Raw genomic sequence first — 24575 nt, forward strand, 5'->3', positions numbered from 1 at the left:
GCTCTCCTGGGGGGCCTAATGTTTTTTGCCCCTCTGAGGAACTGCCTTAGAAGTGGATGTGAAAATAAGGGTGGCTCTGTGTTGTAGTGGGCTGAAATAGTTGATGCATGGATTTTAATGGATGAAAAAGAAAGTCCTTTGTGCAACATCTCAGTTAAATATTGTAGAATCTGAGGCAGGTGAGGCTGAAGTGTGTTTTGGCCTTTAGTATGGTTCCAAGCACAAAACCTTTTCCATTTGTCCGCATAGGCCTTCCTGGTGCTGGGCCTCCTAGCTTCCAGAATAACATCCATAACTGCTTGGGTAAGAGGAGCTGGCTGGATGTTTAGGTGATTTTCCATGCAGCCAGATTTAAGGTTTTTAGCTGGCTGTGAAGAATCTGATTGTTTTGCTGTGTGAGCAAATGGGCAGTTTGTGGTAAAATCTAAGGTGGGCCCTGGGCCATATTCCTCAATAGTGGGTAACAGTGCTGGTGTGGCCAATCTTGGGCTCTGAGTATCAGTCATGGTCTCTCCTTTCTGACTTTCAGAAGCACCTTTGTGAGGAGAGGCAATGGAGGGAAGGCATATACTGTCAGGTTTTTCCAGCTGAATGAGAGTGCGTCCACTTTCCAAGCTTGATGGTGAAGTGTCCTTGTACAAAATTTTGTTAGTTGATAGTTTTGAGGACTGGCAAACAGGTCTATGTCTGGAAGGCCCCATTTTGAGTTATCATTGCAAATACTTGTGGATCCAGTTTCCACTCGTGGGGATCCATGATGTTTCTGCTGAGGTCGTCTGCCAATGTGTTCTTTTGTCCTGGCAGGAATTGAGCTTGTAAGTGAACTTGGTAAGCCAGAGCTGTGTTCCACAAGGTCATTGCTTGCCTGCATAGAGGGTAGGAGTGGGTACCCCCTTGTTTGTTTATGTATCACATTACTGTGGTGTTGTCCGTCCTTATTGTAAGTTGTCCTGGATGTAATAGATTCTTGAAGGCTGTCAGAGCATTCTGTACAGCTAGCATCTCTTTTTGATTGATGTGCAGATTCCTTTGATCTGCAGACCATACGCCTTGAACGCACTGTCCTGCCATGTGTGCCCCCCAGGCGTAGCCCGATGCATCTGTTGTCATAGTTTGCCTGGCTGGGGGCAAGGTGAAAGGCTGACCCTTGTTGAGGTGACATGCCAGTGACCACCATAGAAACTCCTGTTGTAGGCAGGGAATGAGAAATATCATTGTGTCCAAACTGTGGCTGTGTTGAGACCATACGCTTTTTAGGTACCACTGTAATTTCCTCATATGCAGCTTTGCAAATGGTATTAGTAGTATGCAAGATGCCATGAAGCCCAAGGCCTGCAGAATTTTTCTTGCAGGTAGTTGGGTCTTTGTTGCCATTGCTTTGAAATATTGAGTCAGTTGTAGTTGTTTGTCTGGCATCAGATAAGCCTTCTGGGCCGTTGTATTCAAGTTGGCACCCAGGAATGTCATTTTGTGAGGGTACTAGTTTTGATTTCTTTTCGTTTACTGTGTACCCCAGGCAACATAGAAGATGTTTTACAAAAAACAGATGTTGTAAGAGGATGTCCTTGCTTTCTGCTTGGATGAGGCAGTCGTCCAGGTATGGGTATATTTGAATTCCTCTTTGTCTGCAGTATGCAATTACTGGTGCCAGGCATTTTGTGAAGACCCTGGGCACATTAGATAAGCCAAAGGGCAGTGCAGAGGATTGTTAATGGGTTGAACCTGCAATGAAACGGAGGTATCTTCTGCAACTTTGTCTGATAGGGACATGCAGGTATGCCTCCTTGAGGTCCAACGTTACTAGCCATGCTTTCTTGCCCAACATGGGAAGAAGCTGCTGTAGTGTTAGCATCTTGAATTTGGGTACTTGTAAGAAGGTGTTTAGAATTGAAAGGTCCAGAATTGGTCTCCAGGCATTGTCCTTTATGGGAACTAGAAAGAGTCTTGAGTAAAATCCTTGGCCTTGCTCTCGAGTAGGTAACAGTTGAATGGCTCTCATGTCCATGAGAGCTGTAATTTGTCTTTGTACCTCTGCCCATTGATTTTGTGGCAGGTTTGGCATTCCTCTTTTCACTGGCAAGGTGTGAAAATGGAATCTGTATCCTCATGAAATTATGTCTAGGACCCATTTGTCCTTTGTGACAATGTGCCAGTTGTCTGAAAAAAGTGCGAATTTTCCTCCCAAGGGGGCTGCCAAGAGAGTGTTGCTAGGCCAGATGAGGTGCAAGTCATTGAGTTTGCCTTCTGGTAGTTTGGGACCTGTCTTCTCCTCCCTTCTGTGCTGCAGTGCCCCATTGTTGAGGTTTGTACTGGGCTTGTGGTTGTCCTCTGCCTCTTGGACGTCTGTATTTACCCCTCTGTGGCCTGTCAGTAGTTGGAAAGGACCAATTGTTTGTTGGCCAATTTCTGCTGAAGCGAGGGGGCTGTACCTGTAGGAAACCTTTAACTGTCTGCATAGATTTTGCCTTATCCTCCATTTTCTTTAAGACTTCTTCTGCTTTAACTCCAAAAAAGAACATCCTACTGTAAGGGAGCATCTAGAAGCTTTGCTTTAACATGATCAGGCAGAGTTTGTTCCTTTAACCAAGCATGCCTACGTATAACAGACCCAGTGACAGCTGCTCTGCACGAAGCCTCCAAAGAATCAAACCCACATTGTAAAGTATGTTTGCCCACCTGTTCAGTTGCATGCAACAGATCCTGCATTTCTTTCAATTGAGACTGTTGAGGTAGTGTGCTCATTTTTTGTTTTAACTGAGACATTAGAAATTGCTGATATTTTAGCATGTGAAACTGGCAATTTAGTGCCCTCATAGCTAGAGTGGCTGAGGTGTAAATGTTTTTCCCCCACCTGTCTAGTGCTCTGCATTCCCTTTCAGAGGGTACAGGATTTTTAGCCATAGAAGCCTTAGCCCCTTTGGGACCCTAGGAGATAGTCTCTGGATCAGCAACAGGACTTTTGTAAAGAAATTTGTGAGAATCAGGCACTCTATAGTATCTGTCAGGTTTGGCCGGAGCAGGAGGCAGAGAGTCTGGGTTCAAACTGGATTCTAAGTAAACATCATCCACAATGTCTAAAACTGGGGGGATGGCAAGTGGTCTGTGCTGGGGGAGTAAAAGAAACTCTCTGAGCCTTTTCTTTGAGTCAGAGTAGTCCTGACCTTCCCAGTGAAAATGTTCCCTCATAGTGTGTAAAGTTTCCCCAAAGGAGTAGTCTTCAGGGGGAGAAGCTGAGGGAATGGAATCCTCAGCATCAGAATCTTCATAAGGAGAGAAGGAGTAATCTTGGTCCTCAGAGGAGCCTGAGGAAATAGACACTTGTTCAGAGGATGAATAATCTTCCTCTTGTCTAGGCCTTTTGTCGGGAGGGGGTTGGGAACCCCTGATTAAAGAGATCAAATCTTCAGCCATTTTGAGCATCTGTTTCTTAGGCATGGGGCCTTGAACAGGGGACTGAAGTGCAGTCTTTTTAGGTTTAATAGGAGTCTTCATCTTAGGATACATTTTAATGGTGAGCGTCGTCGGTCTGAAGACGCCTTCAGAAACCAAAGGTGTTTCTGCAGCACCGACATCTTTTTCAGCAGTGTCGTCGGAAGGGGCTAAACAAAATGGCTGCATCGGCCTGGTACTTTCCGCCAAAAGTTCCGAAGCGGTCTCGGGTTCCAGATCTGTGGTAGTCAGGGGCTGCGTCGGAGCCTCAATGAAGACCAGTGAACCGGAGACCGGACCAGCCGAGGCCTCTGAGTCTGGCTTGGGTCTAGGCTGCCTGTCCTTATCCTTGCATTTTTTGTGCACACCGGTAGTTGGTTGCTCTGACGGCATAGTGTAGTTAAATTTTCTACCGAAGTAGTGTCGTGCGAAATCAAAGCGTCTTTTTATAGTACACTTATTAAGCCTAGCACAAAAACGACAACTAGTGACGTCGTGGTCTGGGCCTAGACAAGGTATGCAGTAAGAATGAAAATCCTTATGAGGTATTTGCTTCCCACAAGAAATACAATTGTTAACTTTTTCTGACATCAGTCTGAGGCAAGAAAAGTTTCCCCAACGGGGTACTTAGCTTTATTGAAGACTTCGGTCTGAAATTCGACCTCGAAAATCTCAGGAGTCGGCCGACCGGCACTTGCGAACTGCTTCTGCTTCGGGCACCGCGTGGCAAGAAAGACTGGAGAAGATGGCGTCGGATGCATTATATATACCCCTGGCGCACTGACATCAGGGAATAGGCAACAGCAACCGACGCCGGACCAAGACTTTGGAATTCCGGCCAACTGCGGGACCGCCTGACGACAGGATAACCCAAGTGTGATGACTGCAGCAGGGTAACACGATGAACATCAGGTATGATTGTTCTTCTCCTCAGGGTGGCTCACTACTCATCCAGGAAACTACAAGCTTTATTCATAGGTAGGTACTAGGCTATTAGCCCTAGGGCCTATATAAGCCTAGCCAAAAGGTGCCATGGCTTTCGCCACCCAAGAAAATGATTTTCCTCTACCACTGTCGAGCAGAGCCACAGAAGTGATCCCCAGAGTTTCCTATCTCCCATCCAGTCATCAAGATGAGGAGCTTTGTTTTATATAGATAGGTAGTTTGTTCCAGAGTATGGGAAGTTTCTGGGACAGAAATCTATCCCTCCAGCATGTTCTGTTTATTGTGGTGACAAGGTTTAGGTCCCTAGAGCATGTAGCTCAGATGGATTGAGATTTCTTTAAGTGGAGCATGTCCAAAAGCTTTAGGTTTAACATAGCTTTGTGTGTTAGACAGAGATCGCCTCTGAGTAGGTGATATGCGACAGAGTAAAGCTGCAGTTTTTTTAGACGGTCTGCATAGGGCATCTGTTTATTGGTAAGATAATGGAGCACAGCAATGTTACTATATGGCATTTGATGAAAAAGTGAGTTAAACAGTAACATCAAGGCATGAGTGCCTAAGAAATGTATTTTTATCGGTCTTAAAATGCATACCTGAAAAACAAAACATCTGCGAATGTATTAATGAAATAAATATCCATTCTAAAAATAAATAAATGGTTTGATCCCTGTCAAAGGTCAGGAACAAAATACTTTATATCAAAGTACAAGTCTGACTGAATCAAGCAAATGAAAAAAATACAGACATGGCCTAACAGCTTTGGTTCTAAGATTTGTCTTGTACCATGAATAATGTTATATCAAAAGAAATGTATGTTACTGATATGTTTCTACACTTACAGTAGGTGATTTGTGTTCATCATGTAATCAAACATTGATCCACAATTTTGATTACCGGAGCCTAGAAATTAGGATTTGGTATTATTTAATCAGACAAGTTTATTTGTCTTATGAATAAACTGCATCACCATTTTACAGTTTAAGGATATGCATACAACTTTTGAAACAGTAAAGCAAAGTTCTTCTATTAGTCAATAAGGTTTCTATCGCAGTTTGTCCAGATGGTTGTTTTAAGAGCATTAAGAAAAGGTGGAGGTTGTGCAGAAGTTAAAGGGGATAAATGAAAGATGTTTCTTTCTTACATACAGATTTTCCTGAGGACATTATGTTGAGTTCCAAATTATTTTGCTCACGATAAAATGATTCACCAACTATTTGTAAAATACGTATAATGCATATGAATAATCTGGATCATCAACATGTTTCTTCAATACTAGAGGTTTTAAACTATGTTAAAATAAAAGATGACTTTTATGTATAGCAAACCTCTAAAGGAAAGTTGCCACTCTGCCAAGCAACTATTTCAGGATAATCACTTTTCAATCCCTTCCACTTAGTCATCACAAGATGAATGAAACAACAAATGTTATATTCATTGAATTTGTCACTAAATCACTTTTAGCATTTAATACCTCTAAGACTGATATGGAGAAGCTGAAAGTAACTTATAATTCACTGATAAAATTGACTGCATATATCAAGATTTTCTGTCATACCACTACAAGTCCTCTTTGCCTTTTAGGTATTATTAAAAAAGCTCTGTTACAAAATATATCATTAGATAGTCTTTAATTTACATTGTAATGGACAAATTAGTATTTTTTTTAAATATTTTTTAAAATATTTATTTAATATATTCTATGTATTTTATGTATTTAAGTGCACCATGTTTCTATCCATTTATTCATGTAGTTACTTATTTAATTATTTATGTGTCATATGAAATTAATATCCAGTGTCCATGTACAACATTTAATATTTCAACATTCTATATTCAATATTTAACATTTAATATTTAATATTCAATATCCAAAATTTATTAATTGAGTATACATATATGTGGTCACACATATATATATTTTTATTTATTTATTAATATTTATATTGTACATAATGTCAATGTTTTATTTAGTGAGTGTACCTATATTATTATTTGATTACTAGTGGAAGAATTTTTGAGACATATTCAAATAGTATACATATAGCATATAGAAATTAACATACATCTAATTTTATTTTATTTTTATTTTTTATTTTTTTACTTAACATATCTTGATTCACATTACTCATAGATGTATTTGTTTTATATCAATGAACAACTATTTACTGTATGACAGGTTATTTTTATACGACAAGTTATTTTATGAAAAAAGGAAAGACTTGTATGTATATTTATACAAATGGTTTTAAGCACCCAGTTGGTTTGGAGCAACAATTAACAAATTAATCAATTTAACTAATTAACCAATAGTGGCTAGCAATGCTTGTATATATAAGGTGTTCAATTTTTACTGAATTTGTGATTCTGATGAAGGTTATTATGTGAAGACGAAAGCGCGCTCAATCACCAGTTTTAACTTTGTTTCGTGTCAGTTTGTGGTCTCTGTGAATATTATCGTAATAAATACATTTTTGGATTTATCCAGTGCTTGGACATTCTATTGCTGGGTTCCTGGTGACAGACTTTGGTTTTTAGCCTGGAGGACAGCCCTTTATGGTGCAGCGACAGATTTCTTTTCATCTTTTACAAGTGGTGGTGTGTGACGAGGTGTTTGAGACAAATTAGTATTATTTACTGTAGGTTATTTCAAAAAAAATGGTTCATTTTTTTTTTTTACATGTAAAAACATACGTGCTCATGACATTTACTAAGTGATGCAGTCGTAAGTGAAATGCTGCTCTCTCTTTTTAAGTTTTTACAATAAGATACGAACAATACGTATTAATAATATGTGGTTTATGTTTAGATTTATGCAAATTTAAATGGTGGAAAACTGTTGATTATCCATCAGATTTGCTGAGGACTAAACAAAGACAATGAAAAAAAAAACTTTGGGTTTTGCCAGTGTTTGCTTACATGTCCTTGCTCATTTAATACACATTTCAGGACTTCCTCACTCCTACTTATAATTGATCTCTGAAGTCACTGAAATTGCTTTAAAAGATGAAAATGGATTCCTCACTTCATACAGCACCATGCTTGTACCCTAAATCATGGCAAAACAAAGTGTGTAATTAAAACCTGTGCATCTAAAAGATATATATGAAAATGAGGAGTACCATTAAAATATGCTGTAAATAGATGCAAAATTTCAAACAGAGATAGAAAAAAGTTATTAAATGTGCTTCAGTTTAGCCATTTTGTGTGCACAAAATAAAATGGCAGCATTATGTAATACTTACAGATGAAAGTATTGTTAATACAAATGCTGACTGTGCAGTATAGATTACACTTTGTATAATTTAAGAACTCAAATGAAATGTGGTCAATTGTGAGCCTTCCAAAATTCCAAGTTCCCAGAATTGATATGTCTAATGTGACTGTTACAATGTACATATGTGCAAGGTATATGCACTTTTTTTATGATCACAAACAAACCATACCATTTGCCTTATGCTTTTTGGTGAATCTCCAAGTCCTAATATCAGACCACAAAGATACTTTTGAGGAATTACAACGGGTATTACTAAGAGCTTTGCAGCATGTCTGTTGGGTGTTTATGGATAGTTGTTTTTAGGGACTCCAATATGACTTGTTCACATTTTGTACTGTAGTCTGTGTTCAAGAAAAGTTGCACATGGGGACTGGGGACACTTTTTCCATCCTACTGGGTCTGCCCCTTCTTCCTGGTTGTGTAATTATAAATTTAATACATTTAAGTAAGGAAGGGAGTACAAGGCTATGTGCCCTCTGCAAAACACGTCTTTCTAGTGCACATATTCATTCATATTGCATGTCTGTTGTAGTTTTTTTTTCTACTTCTGCAAGGTTATAGATCCACCGTTAGTGATCCAATGGTTTAGTATTTATTTTTTCATAATATATCTAGTCAGAAGCAGAGGAGTACAAATTGCCATACATACTTTCACATGATATGCTACAATCTGTACCACATTAAGAAAAATAATCTGTCAGGTTTTAAGATGTATTGCTATATAATCCAGTGAAGACAGATTAATATCATATCTTTAAAAAAAAGGGAATAAAGTAATTTTCACTTCCTTATAACTAATGTAAACTTTATGCATTTCTACAGCTACTCATCACTATTTCATGTGTGTACATATTTACATACATATATACATATTCTCATATGTGTACATGCATACATATATACATACGCCATACCTCTCAAACCTCTTACAGCAAGAAATCTGGACAAAGGCCCAAAAACAGGAACACTTTAAATATTTCTCTTACAAACTTAGAAAGTTTTGCATTAGCATGAATTTTCTGACGAATATTAAGTTTGAAAATTAAATGTCTGCCATTAAATTCTGACTTGAGTCCTCCGTGGTTTGCCAGAAAGCTACAATTTAATGAGAAATGGACCAAAAATATGAATCAAAAAGCTGGACATTCTGCAAAAATCTGGAAAGCTGAGTGCTATGACATATGGGCATATGGAACTAATGAGGTGTTTAAATGCTCATTTAATCACACTGCCTGAACAGCAGCACAAGCCATCATAAATGCAAGTGAAAGCCATTTCTCTTTTGTGGGAGACTGCAGTAAACCAAGGACTGAGAATTCACCCTTTCATATGCTCAGCAATATATAAATAGCAGTGGCTGCTGGTGGTAGTGGGGTATTGGGAGTGTTACTCCTGGAAAAACTTTTTCAGGAACTTTTTCCTTTTTTTCATAGAGTTTGTGTGAGTTCTGATTACTAGTGAGTGAGATCACATGGATCATGGGTTCATAGAGGCTCATAGATTAGTACTAGGGTAACTGCCCTTGTGAGCCATTTTAAGCCTAGCCAATTACCCTATGCGAGAATCAAACCCTGCACCTTGTGTCTGTAAGGTAAACACCTTAACCATTTTACACATGCATGCATATATATTTTTTAAAAGGATAGTTCTTTTATTTTGTGAGTAATGACAATAATCCCATTATTTCATGGTTTTACTGTAAAATGCTTCCCACAATAATTATGATAGGACATCTTATAAATGCCAACTCCTATATAACACGCCATTACATTATACAAGATTCATATTCAAGTTTTGTTTGTGGGCTAAAATGGAGTTGATCAATAAATATGTCAGAAAAGGGATGACTTGGTGTTCGTATACAGTAAGAAAATGAGTTTCAGTGAAATAATGTAAAATAAATGTCAGCCAGTTTCATAATTCCTTTCTGTGGTAAGTAAGTAGTTGAATCCAATGGTGGGAATTCTGAAGTGAGCACATATTTGAGGGAATCTCCTTCTTCCTAAGCAGCAGCAACCTCAGGGCTGATTATAATAAAAAGGGGACATCATGGAGCAGGGATATGTGTAAACAGATCTGTCCTAACTAAATAAAGCACTTTGTGTTTTCCAAATTCTGTTTGAAGTATTTGATTTAATAAGAATTTGCAGCCAGACTACTGCTCTTTATTAAAATGGCCTGTACTCTGATACACAGTTTTGGGTTTAGTTAATGCACTCCCATTCCTGTCATATAGTAATGGCTGTAAGGAAGAAGATACTGGAAAACTGGAAAATATTTGCAGGAGCAATGCAACATCTGGTTAGTTTTATATTTTGTTGAAATATAGATCTAAGAAGAATAATGAAAAACTAGATTACAAAGACTAACAAATGCTAGTGGCTATGGAGCCCTTTTAAATATTGTTCTCCTCAACAAAATGGCGATTGATAACGCCATATGATGATGACATTCTGTTATTCTGGTGCTTCACTACAGACGACATGTTATTTTGAAGTGGGTTTAATTCATTTTGAGAATTAATAGCCTTTTCCAAATTTTCCTTTTTTTTAATTTTCCAAATGTGTAATGTTTATGAAAACATTATAACAATAAACCACATTCTAACTTCAGATCATAAAAGATTAAAAAATCATTTTTGATTTAGACTTCAAGTTTGCCAAAAGACTTTTGTTAGCACCTGCAATACACCCAGAATGTCAATCTATAGCTGAAATGGAGTTGTCTGAATTGCTAATATATTTAAGATTTTTTTAACACACTTGCTCCTATAACTGTTGGAACATTATTGGGGTCCTTATTCCATGTTTCTCTCCTCTCTGCTTGCACATCCTTAGTAACATTTTGCATTTCAGTACACAGGGAGCATAGTCAATGAATGCAATTATTTAAATAATCAATGCTGCTTTAGCCCTTTTCTTATTCAAACACAAAATCCGTTTATTCTTGCTTCTTATTTATAACAGTTAATACTGAATGCTCCCATATGATCATGACTTTTAGTTTTTCAACAATGCTTTGTAGTTCATATATATAGTGTCTCTCAGTTACTTGTATACTGTAATGTTTTTACAGTCTCCTGTGAGACAGCCTTCCACATAATTGTGCCTTTCAGTTTATAGACCAACAACACTTTGTTAAGCATCTGTTTGGGTTTGTTTGTTCCGATTTTTGTTATCCACCTTCCCTCCCTATTGGTATCCTGTACTTATATTTGGTGGCTTTGCAGTTGCCCACCCCTACTGTAAATTTGATCTGGGGCACTCCTCCCAGTCTAGTGTCATTACCTCATTCTACCTAATACAGGGAGAACATTTGAGAAGGCCAACCCACTTAGTTCTTAACCTTGAATTATCTTCTGCTCCTCCTTCCTCCCTTTCCACTTTATAGAGAAAAAAAAGTAATAAGCTTGTTTCTTGCCTTTCCTGTAAGTAGTCTAGTCCAGATGCAGATTTGCTGTATCAGGGACTGTTTGTAATCTTCTAAGCCCCCGCCACTTAGCTAGGGTTAAACTATTCCCGGTGCCATAAAGTCTGCTCTTCAAATTTTCTCTTATGACTAGCCAGTTTTTTTAGTTTTAGGACTCAAATCTGTTTCGTTGGAGACAACACTTGTTCAGAACTCACTGTAATCACTAAATAAGCTACAAATTACTACAACACTCAACTTTCCTCACTTGTCTAGAGGAAAACAGGTTTTAGTACTTAATAAATAAGCACCTATCCAGGCAAGTCTAAAGGTCAGCTTCTGGTATTTTCTCCTATCTACCTGATGAATCTGGGCATCTTGGGGCAGTGCAGCAACTGCCTCATGTACACAGACAACCCTATCCTCCTACCACCCAGCACTACAACCTGTGAGAGATGCACTTATATAACCAAACTGGAAGCAAAGCTCTCTTAACCCAAGACGGGACTTGACAGTCAAGAGGAGAGGGTAAACACTTGCACCACACCACACCCATCACATATTCCCTTAAAACCTACACCACCAAAACCACACCACACTCATCACATATTCCCTTAAAACCTACACCACCAAAAACACACAAAAAAACACAAAACACACACCTACATTCACGGATGCTCTCATTAAAAGTCTGCCCGAGCAACAGAGACCTCCAAACCAGAAAAGCAAGCAACTTCCACCCCCCAACACAGCCCAAATGACACATAGCCCACAAACTCAGTGTACCACTCAACCATAGCCCATAAGATATAACAATGTACCCAAGACTCTAGTAAAAAGTGACTCTTTAGTCAGGCACACTGATATTCCACTCACCAGGCTAAACAAGGAGAAAGTTTCTGTCAGCTGCCTGTAGGGTGCCAGGATCTGCCACATTATGCACCCACTCAGGTCACTCCACAACAAGTACAAATATGACTCTGTCATTGTCCATGTTGGCGTGAATGACCTGAGACTTACCTCCCTGGACTTCATGAAAAGAGACATGGAGAAACTGTCCGATCTTGTAGCCCAGGCAGGTATGACCCTAGCCCTGAGTATCATCCTGCCGTCACCCAGAATGATACCACAGTACAAGGAAAAAATGATTGACTTCAACAATTGGCTAAGCTACTGGTGTCATTCTAAGGGGATCCAGTACCTTTCTGCCTGGGATGACATGATCAACAGACCATGATGCTTTGCCAGAGATTGCCTGCACATGTTGCCCTTGGGATTCCAGATACTGGCCAAGGCTCTTGTCACCCCTATAGTGCCTTTTTAGGAAAGGTTCAAATGACAAACTCTCCACCGTAACAGGTACAAGCAAGCAAAATCTGAGGGTAATGCTACTCAATGCTAGAAGTCTAAACCTTAAAATGCACTCACTTGAGGCACTCCTTAAAATGGAGAACATTGACATCTGTGCAATGACATAGACCTGGTTCAAGGCTTCAGAGAACAACCCTGCATTACCAGGCTATAATTCATACCACACCATTCAGCCACCTAACCTGGACCGAAACAATAAAGGCGGTGGCATGTCCATATTCATTAAGGATATCCACACCTCCAGGCTAGTTGTTCAGCATAATGCATCCAAGATTATCCAAGTTGAACTAACTCTGGGCAAGACCACAATCCAAATTGTAGCTTGCTACAGATCCCTCACCATGCCCCGGGATTCCCACTACTCATTTCTTGATACACTGGAAATATTAGGGTACAACCTAACACCCTAATAATGGGTGATTTCAACTACCCCACTATTAACTGAGAAAGCTACTCATGTACCAACTCTTTTGCTCAACATTTTCTGGAATTCATAAATTCCAATGCCTTGGACCAACTTATCCACAACCCCACCAGGGGCAGCAATATCCTAGACCTAGTCATTACCAACATAGGCAACCAGTGTTCCACACCAGAGGTCAATTCCTCGTTGGTCAGATCCGACCACAAGCTAATCACCCTAGACATTCACATCCCACCCCCACCACCCATTAGGGAAACCACCATAAGAATTTCTCCAAAGCCAACTTCACGCTTCTTAAGACAGAAGTGGCAAACTTCACGACATTCATGCAGACAGACAATAGAGGTACGACTGCTGAATCCTACACAAATGCACTTTATAAACACTTACACAGGTGTATGGATAATGCAATCCCTAACGGAACCAAGATGCTAGCCTCCAAAAAAAGGAAGCCAATCTGGTGGTCCCCTGCCATAAATAAACTCTACAACAGAAGAAAGAAACTGTTGCAAAAAAGAGTAAAGTCCCATGATTGGAGGAACTCCCTGGTTAGCCTCAGTAAAAAGCTGAGATTCCTCATAAAATCCTCCAAAGCTAGTTATGAAAACAAAATCACCACTGATTCTAAAGACTACCACAAAATATTCTATAGCTATGTCAAGAATCTCAATGGCAACACTCAAATCTGCTCTGAGTTACAGCACAATGGCACTAAATATACAGAACCAACTGATATTGCCAACATCCTGGCAGACAGGTTCAGTGCTAACTTTACACCCTTCTTACCCCCTAAAGGGCCCATCTCTATACCGTAAGAATGCAAAGGTCCTGTAATCACGGCTGCACAGGTAAAAAACACACTCTCCAAAGCCAAGAACACAGCATCCATGGGACCTGACAACATCCCAGGCTGCATTCTACACGAACAACAGAATGAACTGGCACCCCACCTAAGTACCATGTTCAATCATAGCCTCACCTCAGGCTTTGTGCCCACTGAATGGTGCACAGCGACGGTTATCCCACAGCGACGGTTATCCCACTCCACAAAGGGGAAGCCACTACGGACCCCGGGAACTACCACCCCATTAGCCTGATGAGCCTGGTCTGCAAGGCAATAGAATGCATCATCATGAAACTTATAAACAATAACATTGGTAATCTCCAAACTCTGGACCCCACCCAGTTCGGGTTTGTAAAAGGCAGATCATGTCTTCTAAACCTGACAGACTTCATTGAGGCGGTCACCAAAGCCGTAGATGAGGGTAAGATGGCTCAAACAGCCTATCTAGATCTTGCCAAAGCTTTCGACACCATCCCCCACCCTGGAATTATAGAAAAAGGTAAATTGTTATTTCACAAGATGGGTTGCCAACTGGTTCATTGACAGAACCCACACTGTGAAAGTAGCAGACTCCAAATCCAACTTCAGACCAGTGACAAGTGGAGTACCATAGGGTTCAGTCCTGGGTTCTCTCTTGTTTGGTATCTACTTCTCAGAAGTACAGGCTAACACAGAAGGTCTTTGGCTAATGAAGTTCACAGATGACTGCAAACTAGGAGCCATAATCAGAAATCTTAATGATGTGGGCATCCTACAAAAGGCCCTCACTGAGACAGATGCCTGGTATCAATGCCATGGCCTCAAGCTTAATGCCAAAAAGTGCATGGTCATCCCTTTTGGTAAAAACTCTGCACCCATGAACTACCACAGAGGTGGTAGTCTATTTAACACCAAAAGTGTGATAAGAGACCTTGGGACACAGCTGGACAGTAGTCTCTCCTCTGATAATCCATCATCACAGTAGTCAGAAAATCCTATGTGGCACACCTCATCAAACAAAAGTTTCTCATCCAAAAAAAAAAAAGAGGTCATTGTTCCTCTCTGCTCATCACTCATTAGACCCATTATAGAGTACAACGCCCCTTTTGGTATGTACCTCACAAGACATCTACAACAACTAGAAACGCCACAGAAACACCTCACAAAGAGGTTTATGGGACTCAAACAGATTCATAGGTTCATAGGTTAGTACATAGCTAAACTGCCTCCTTAGTTATTGTAAGCCCTAGCCAATTATCCTGTATTGAATTTGGAACTGCCTTGTGTTTCTACTCTAAAACAAATTACCCCAAACCACCCTCCCAACCTAAAGGACCATCTAAAAAAACTCCAGCTTTACTCCATCGTATATCACCTACTCAGAGGTGATATCTGCCTGACATACAAAGCTGTGTCAAACCCAGAGCTGTTGGATATGCTCCACGTAAAGAAATCCCAATCCCACTGAACTACACACTCTAGGAACCTAAACCTTGTCACCACAATAAACAGAACATGCTGGAGAGATAGATTCCTGTCCCAGAGACTTTCCATACTCTGGAACAAACTACCTATCTATATCAAACAAAGCTCCTCATTAGCACTCTTCAAGAAAAATCTTGATGATTGGATGGGAGATAGGAAATTCACCCTGGGGATCACTTCTGTGCCTCTGCTTGACAGGGGCACAGGAAAATAATTTTCTTGGGTGGCGAAAGCCAGGGTACCTTTGATCTTATGATCCAGAAGCATATCATAGCCTGCAACAAGCTGTCAAATTGTACCTAATTCTGCATTTCAGAATCAAAATGCATCTCCGTACCCTATTGTTCAATAAGGAGGGGATTCGTAAATATTTCACCAGAATTTATTAATTGCTTCTGTTTTTGTGATGTCACATTGCTACCGTTTTCCTTCATAGTTCCCTGAAGAACCTTTTTGGTTTATTTAGTTTACAGTTAACCCTGTTTATCTTCCAGTTTCAGCGTCCTGTGCAGAGATGTTTAATTTGTTGTCAGAAATGTTGCATCACAAATCTTGATCTGGTATTAAGCTGTGCTTTTCTTTAAATGTATAATTTTCCAAGAGTTTTTACTGACTTATTTCCTTTTCTATTTCTATAAGAAGTTTATTGCTTTTCTTGTTCATTTTACAATTGCTTCTAAGCAGTATCTTGACAGTGATCTTCTACTTGCATCTTTATTTGGCTTTACTAAGTTAGTTTTCCTAGTGATACCATATCTGTTATTAGTCTGCTGCACAGTAATGTTTTCTTGTTAATCTGTATTATATCACGTGGAACTATTTTAATATTTCAATTTCTTTGCTTATTAATCTTTGGTTTGTGTCTTAATTGTTTTACATGGCCTCTTTCTGTCATACTTTATCTATCCATTTCTATTAAATTTAAAACATCCACCCTTATCTTTATCTGTCCATTTCTATTAAATTTAAAACATCCACCCTTAACTTTATTTTCTTTTTATCCAATACTTTCCACTACAAATTGTGTTCCCCACTTATTTTCTACATGAATAACCATATACTGGATTTTGAATTTTTTTAGGTTTCTTTTCTGGGGTCCAGCACTGACCTTTTGCAGGCCCATCCTGGATAACAGTACAATGGGCAGTCTAGCCAAACATCTTCAGCTTTGCCGACTGGTTAAATAAGAAACACTGATTCTCAGACATGAATTTAAATATGCACCATTCCCAGATTTTAGATGCCTCTGTTATATGTTTTGAAAAGAAACTACTGAAACTGTGGGGTCGACAGTTAGACAATATTTTGTTTTTAGAAAGTTTGATACTTAAAAGAGTACCCAAGGATTTAACATATTCAAAATTCCCAAATGGTATTTATTCAGATTTGTTCATTATAAGGAACTCATTGATCTGTTCAACTACCAAGGGTTAGAATTAATGCAGTTAATCATTAAACATAATGAAAGTTGAATGAATACTTCAATTAATGAAATACATCTTATATATGATACTGTTAATAAGGATCTATTGTTTCCAAGTTTAAAAAAATGTACTGTTTGCTGCTGCTTTGTACTGTATTTTACTACTGTACGTATTGTACTTTGACTGTATTGCACACCAACGGATGCATTTACTTAATTTGAAAAAAGACCTGTTTCTGCTGTTTTATTCTGCTGCTATTATTAATTCAAGAAAAACTGTACTGCTTTTTACACTGTTGCTTATTTCATTTTGTAAAAATCCTGCTTTTTTCTGTTGTTCCATTGCACTTCTGTTGGCCATAGAAGAGACAGGATTCAGATCATTTGAATTCAGTTCTGTTTGTGGATTAAGCAGTAAAAATCAGGACTTCATTTTTTGGAGAAGCCCCCCCCCCCGTACTCTTGTGGAGCATACAGTAGGACTATCTAAATGAAGGGTAATGGTTCAGTGCTCAGTCTGAGCTATTTCATTGGTGCAAGGCTCAGTCTGAGCTTTTTCATTGGTTTCTTTGTATTAGCTGCTTTGTTCTTGCTCGAAAATAGTGCAACACTGGGCACCACCACTCAGAGGGGGGTAACTCTTGCCAGTTATAGACCCAAAAGCACCAATAGAAGTGTTTTCCTTTAGAAGTAGCACTCAGTTCTTGAATAGCTCTCAGCTGTTCAGTGAACCACCCAGCAGAGATTTTACCTCTTACTCATCAACATCAGACCCCAAAGATCTCCTCATTTATAGGCCTCCTACTGTACACCCCATAGGTTAGTCCCATAAAATAGCTCCCTGCCTGATACTCCCCTCTCTTTCTCATCTGCTGAGATACTAGGTTCAAACCTTGCTTTACGATCTATCAGTTTCCCTCTGTTTCTTCTGCCAGCCTGGTGGACATGTTTTTTTGAGGCAGTGTAGCAACTGCCTCATGTACACTACCCCTTACTCCTAAATCACTCAAGTACAATTTGTGAGAGATGTTCCTACACTAAGAATCTGGAATCACTGCTCTCTTGTGCTCAGAATAGCAATATTAAACAGGTTCTCATCCCATACACCACAATGCCTTTTCATAATATGCACCCAACACATAAACATTCAGATGCAGAAATACTCTCCAAAAACCTACCTAAACACCAGAGACCTGCAAAAAACAAACATGTTTTAGTTATAGGTGACTACAGTGAGACATACAGACACCCCAATCACCAGGATGAACAAGGAGAAGGTTATAGTCATCTGTCGGTCTGGTGCAAGAATTCACCGGATCACACATGCACTCAATTCTCAACAAAAAGTACCGTTATGACTCCATCATAGTTCATGTTGGTGTGAACAACGTGAGACATACCTCTCAGGACTATCTGAAGAGAGATATGACTGAACTCTCTGAGTATGTATCCCAGGTGGTTATGTCCCTAGCTTTGAGCCACATTTAACCCTTGCCTAGGATGATACCACAATATAAACAGAAAATGACTGACTTCAATAATTGGCTTAGCTTCTGGTGTCATTCTAAGGGGATCCAGTTCCCGTCAGCCTGGGATGATATGTTGGATAGACCATGTTGTTTTGCTAGAGATGATCTTCACCTGGCACCTTTATGCTTTCCGTTGCTGGCTAAGGCACTTGCTTCCCCCATAATGCCTTTTTAGGCAATATCACAACAACAACATTCCTGATGTGAAAATATCAAACAAAAAGAAAGGGCCATGCTGCTAAATGCTAGGAGTTTAAATCAGAAACTGCACTCTCTGGAAGCACTCCTCTCCCTGGAAGATGTTGACTTCTGTGCAGTCACAGAAACCTGGCTAAAGTTAGTAGAAAGTACTCTGGCCTTAGAAGGCTACAATGCCTTCCACACTTTCAGACCACAAATTGAAGGTGTGAGAACCAATGGAGGTGGTGTTGGAGGTGGTGTATGTATCTTCAGTAAAGATAATTACATCTCTAGACTGGTTAGACAAGAAAACTCTATGGAGCTACTCCAAGTCCAAATTATCATGGGTAAGACCCTCCCTTCAGGTCATTGTAAGTTACAGGACCCCTTCCATAAACCAAGAGGCCTACACAGTTTATTTAGACCTACTTGGGACAATTAATGTACAACCTAACACCCTAGTCATGGGTGACTTCAACTATACTTCCATTAATTGGGAAACTGATATGAGTCCAAACTCACTCGCACAAATGTTCCTGGACTTCGTTAACTCAAACTCCTGGAACAAATAATGTACCAAGAAACTCCAATATTCTACACCTGGTCCTCCCCAATATGAGTGACTGATGCGACACCTCAAATGTAAGGCCTGTACAGGTTAAATCTGATCATAAGTCAGTCTTTTCTGAAGTAGCAATACCACCACAACTCCCCAAAGGAGAAGTCAGGCTAAAGAACCTCAACAAAAGCAAGCTATACCATCCTAAGGGGAAGGTATAATTGACTTCCAAACTCCAGTTTCTGCAGATGGCATTGAAAGCCATACTCAGGTATACACCAATGCCCTGTATAAACATCTACACAAATGTATAGACACAGCTGTGCCAGAAAGGATTAAAGCAAGATCCTCAAGAAAAAACAAACCATCCTGGTGGATATCTAGCATTAATAATATTATACAACAAGTGAAAGAAATTGCTGCCTAAAAATACAAAAGTGAGATCCCAGAACAAGAAGAGCACCCTCCTTGGCCTAAACAAGCAAATAAGACAACTTGTAAAATCCTCAAAGAGCAACTATGAGAAAAATTTAGCAACTATAGCCAAGGATAACCATAAAGCTTTCTTCAGCTACGCCAACATTTTAAAAGGTAGGACTCAGGTGTGTGCTGAACTAATTGTGGATGGCAACACACATTGACCCTGCAGAAACTTCAAACCTGCTAACAGACAGGTTTGTGAAAATGTCATACCCCCATCCCTCCAAGCATACCACAAACCATGTCTTCATCATCTCCTCCTCCCTGCATCTCCAAAGAGCAAGTCAGCAATGCTCTCTCTAAGGCTAAGAACACAGCCTTCATGGGATCAGATGGCATTCTGGGCTGCATTATGTTCCAAAACAACAGCTAGCTACTCCATTAGGCATTCTGTTCAACCACAGCCTGAGTGCTGGCTTTGTCCCTACTGAATAGAAAACAGTGACTGTTATCCCCCTCCACAAGGGGGGCTCAACAATACACCCGGATAACTATAGCTCCATAAGTTTAACCAGCAATGGAATGGATCATCATGGACCATATAAATAAGGATATAGGTGACCTCCCACCCTTGGAGCCATCCCAGTTTGGTTTTGTCAAGGGCAGGTCATGCATGCTAAACATGGTGGACTTCTTAGAGAATGTGACTAGAGCCACAGACAAGGGCAAAGCCAGTTTAATATCAACCCCTATGTTGGCAGGTGGGTTGCAAACTGGCTCACAGATCAACAACACTCAAAGTGGGATACTTTACCTCTACCAGCAGACCTGTCACTAGCGGGATCTCACAAGGGTTATTCCCAGACCCCCTCTTGTTTTTCATATACTTCTCAGAAGTCCAGGCCAAAATAGAGGGACTGTGGCTAACCAAATTTGTGGATGACTGCACATTAGGTGCTATCATTGAATTCCCTAGCCATGTCAGTGTACTTCAAAAATGGCTTACACAGACCAATGATTGGTGCTAAAGCTATGGTCTTAAACTAAATTCTAAAAAATGCATAATTATTCCCTTCAGTTTAAACATGTCCCTGCTGATTATAAAATAAGCAATAGTACCCTAAGCACCAATTCATTAGTGAGAGATACCTGGAAACACAAGATGACTGTGACCTCAACTTTGACCACCATCTGTCTGCTTTGGTGAGGAAGGCATTCAACGTGGCTCAACTGATTAGCAAAGGCAATCACCTTAAGAGCAAAAGAGGTTATAACCACCATGTACTTGTCCCTCATCAGGCCTACTATAGAATATAATTCTCCTTCTGGTATTTACCTTACCAGACAGCTGCAGCAGCGTGAGAGACCTCAGAGATTTCTAAGACAATTCATGGTCACCAGCACGTCTCATACGGACAGACTGAAGTCATGGTCACTGTACTCAGTAGCCTATAGATTACTTAGAGACAACTTATGTTTGGTTTACAGGGCTATCTCTGACCCAGAACTAATGGAAATGCTGCATATCAGTAAGTCTGGAATACTGATTGGGTAGACTGAGTTAGCAGTCAGTTTGAGGTAGTGTAGTGGAAAACTGTCAGCTGAGGAAGAGCAAGGTTTTAGTTTTTGTAGCAGTTTCTTAATGGTGTCAGTGGGTATGGGCTGAAATAAGAATGGGGTTTGTATGACGTTTTGTTGAGTAGGAGGGTTAATGATAGGTTTAGAAGTAGTTGATGGTCAGGGGTGGCATCTGAATAGTTTGAAGGGTGATGGGGTCCAGCATTATGGTGATTATGTGTGTTACATTTTTACCATATTACAAAATGAGACCTAAGTAATTATATCAAGAAAAGTCAGTATAACATACAAAGATACAAATTTGTTTTTCCATGTTTGCCTTTTACAAATCATTATTACACCATCCCAGAAGATTTTTTTTAAAATGTACCTACTCATATATTCCAACCATTTCTGGGATTCCCAAGGTCCATAAAAACATTTTTCATCCACCTTTCAGTATTTACTCAAGCGACTCATTTATTGCATGATTCTTGGGACTTTTTGGGCAGGAAAAAGTGGGAGTTATGGAGAGTGAATATTAGAAGTAGACAGTTTAGAATTATTTCATGAGGATTTAATAAACAAACTTTCTAAACATAAATGAGATTTGACTTTGAACAAGTTTTATGGAAACTACTCTCTTGAGGGTGAAATATGCAAACAAAAGAGTATAGCTAGGGGAGTCACCTGCATACCTGGTTATGCAAGAGAAGAATTGTTGGATTATTTACAAAGTCCCACCTATTTTTTTTATTTACACATTATGATAGCAAGGAAAGAATTAACTATTTAGATACAACAATAATTAAATCTAATGGTATTTTTGAGTCTAATCTTTATAGAAAAAAACTTTTTTTTTTCTAATGTATTTACACAAGAATAGTTTCCAACCCTTACTATAAAGAAAAAGCCTAGTAATGGTCAATTTGTTGAACTTGCTAGGATGGTATCAGCTAAAGAGATTTCTGATAAAAAGAAACATGTTTTAGAGAATATGTTTATTGAGAGGGATTACTCAAAACATTTAGTATACATCAGAGCAGTGGTGACAAATGAGTGGGGTTGTTAATATAGGCCTCTCTTAAACACAAGACTTGGAAATGAAAATTGTTGTAGTGAGCAAATTATTATTCTATCAAAACAACTCATGAGTACAGTGAAACATTACAAACAAGTAAGTTGAGAGGACTTTTATCTTAGAACATAATTTGAGTTCTAATATGGTGAAAATTATTATTAGAACAAGTGGAGTATTTTTAAGGCTAGCAACTATATTGTTGGTATAGTTGACAAAGAGCCACATTTTGTTAACAAAATTTCAAATAATTTAAAATGAATGTTTAAAAGTACCAAAAATATTGAAAGGGAGATGGCAAAGAATGGTACTAGTAAGTGTGGCACATGTAAATAGTGCCAGTATATTCTTGAGGTTGACAGTCTGGGGGTAAGTAGCATTTCGGCTACAAATTTTATCTTCTAGGCATCTATATCCCCTCAGGTTTGGTTTATTGAGATAAATGTTCATTTTGTCCTGCTTTTAAATTGGCAAGACTGAAACACCTCTCAGGAAAAAGATTTATTAACATGAAAATTATATCTCAAAAGGTAATACAAATAATGCACTATATAAACGCACACTAACTTACCCAGGTTTCCAAAAGTTTTTATTTGGGATTTCGGAAACTATTGCTATAAATCCCACATGCAGTGCTTGAGAGACCAAGTCTCTGAGTGCAATTAGCTAATGTGCAACTTAGGCTCAATGCAACAACACCACCAGGACTTAATGAAAACGTATCTGTTTTTCCAGTGTTAAAAGTGCGAGCAAAACTATCAAGAAAAATTAGACAGATTACTATTTTTATTACTAGCAATATTAAATATTTATATATAGCTTACTTATATCAATATTTAATTATATAACCGTTAAATATTAGGTTTAAGCAGAGCTAACATAGTAGCTAATTATTAACTTCTTTATACTTTAATATGCTTTTAAATGTTCTAATGTATGTTTATTTTATAAATACTATTTTTTAAAACATAAGCTGAATGTATTACCTAATTTTAGCATATCCTGTGATCACATATTAGGTTTTTAAACACATCATCATGGATACTAAGTAGTTCTGTCCTTTTACTGCCTGTAAGCTAAAAGCATGTGCAATTTTAGTTGTGTGCTAAATGTGGTTATTTATTAAAAGTGCTTTTAACAGCAGCTGGTTGTTCTCATTTCTTTGTGGCCAACAAAGTACAGTTTTGTACCTACCATAAATGTAGATGTTCGAGGATCCACATTGCTGCAGTCCTAACTATTGGGTAGTCCGCTGTCCAGTCGGCCCGAATACCAAAGTATATGGCTGACGTCGGTCAGGGCGCATTAGACTGACGTCAGTACGTCAGGGTACTAATGCGCATGACCGACGTCATATCCTCAGTCTTTTCTTGCCCCAGATGTCAGAAGACCCTGAAAAGATAAGGCCCAAAACCAACAACACCAAACATACCTGCACCAAAAATATGTACAATATATACAAACTCAGCTGAACATAACCTCACCTACACAACCACCCCTAACAGAGAGGGGAAGGAGGGAGGGTAAATTGGACTGCAGCAATGTGGATCCTCGAACATCTACATTTATGGTAGGTACAAAACTGTACTATGTTCTTCATTCCACATTGCTGCAGTCCTAACTATTGGGTAGAATCCCAAAGCAGAGGTAAGGGAGGCTGGCAAATCACAAAGAAGCAGGAGCTGATAACATGCCTTGCAAAATAGCTGTTGCAAAACCTGCCCTAGACTTAGAGTAGAGAGGAAGGTGGTAATGCTTAGAGAAAGTGTGCACTGAACTCCAAGTAGCTGCCTCCAAAATGTCCTTAGTTGCCACCCCCCTTAGAAAAGCTGTTGAAGTGGCAGTAGCCCTAGTGGAATGAGGCCTAATCCCAGCTGGAATCTCCTTGCCATGATGGGAATAACAAAGGCAATGCAAAACCCAATCCACCGAGAAATAGTTTGTTTTGACACAGGCTTGCCCTGAGAACTCAAAGCAAAAGAAACAAACAACTGCTGAGACTGTCTAAAATCCTTAGTCCTGCTCAAATAATAACGCAATTGCCTGTGTACATCTAAAGTGTGCAAAATCTTTTCCCTTTATTTTGGGGATCTGCATAAAACGTAGGCAAATGAATAGTTTGGTTTAAAGCCACACTAGAAACCACTTTAGGCATAAAGGAAGGATTTGTGCGTAATGATACCCTATCCTTATGAAAAATCAAAAGGCTCAACCGCCATAAGGGCCTGTAACTCAGAAACCCTTCTTGCAGAAGTAATGGCCAACAAAAAAGCAGTCTTCCATGACAAGTATTTCAGTTCAGCAGTAGCTGCAGGCTCAAAAGGTTGTAGAGTAAGTTTCTCCAACACAAAATTGAGATCCCAAGCAGGAGTAGGAGCTCTACGTGGAGGTCTTATATTCTTTGCCCTCTAAGAAATTGCTTGAACAAAGGATGTGAAAACAATGGTGGGTCACAATCATAGTGAGCTGAAATTGCTGCAGCATGAATCTTAATGGAAGAGAAAGACAAACCTTTGTCCAATAACTCAGTAAGATATTGAAGAGCCACACTCAAATTAGGCTCAGAAATCTCCAAATTCTTTGCTGCACTCCAAAATAAAAATCTCTTCCATTTTTCTGAGTACACTTTCCTTGTACTGGGTCTCCTGGCTTCCATAATCACATTTAAAA

The sequence above is a fragment of the Protopterus annectens genome, chromosome 1.part2 (assembly GCF_019279795.1).
Source record: "Protopterus annectens isolate FY-2018-M chromosome 1.part2, PAN1.0, whole genome shotgun sequence".
In the NCBI taxonomy this organism is placed as follows: domain Eukaryota; kingdom Metazoa; phylum Chordata; order Ceratodontiformes; family Protopteridae; genus Protopterus; species Protopterus annectens.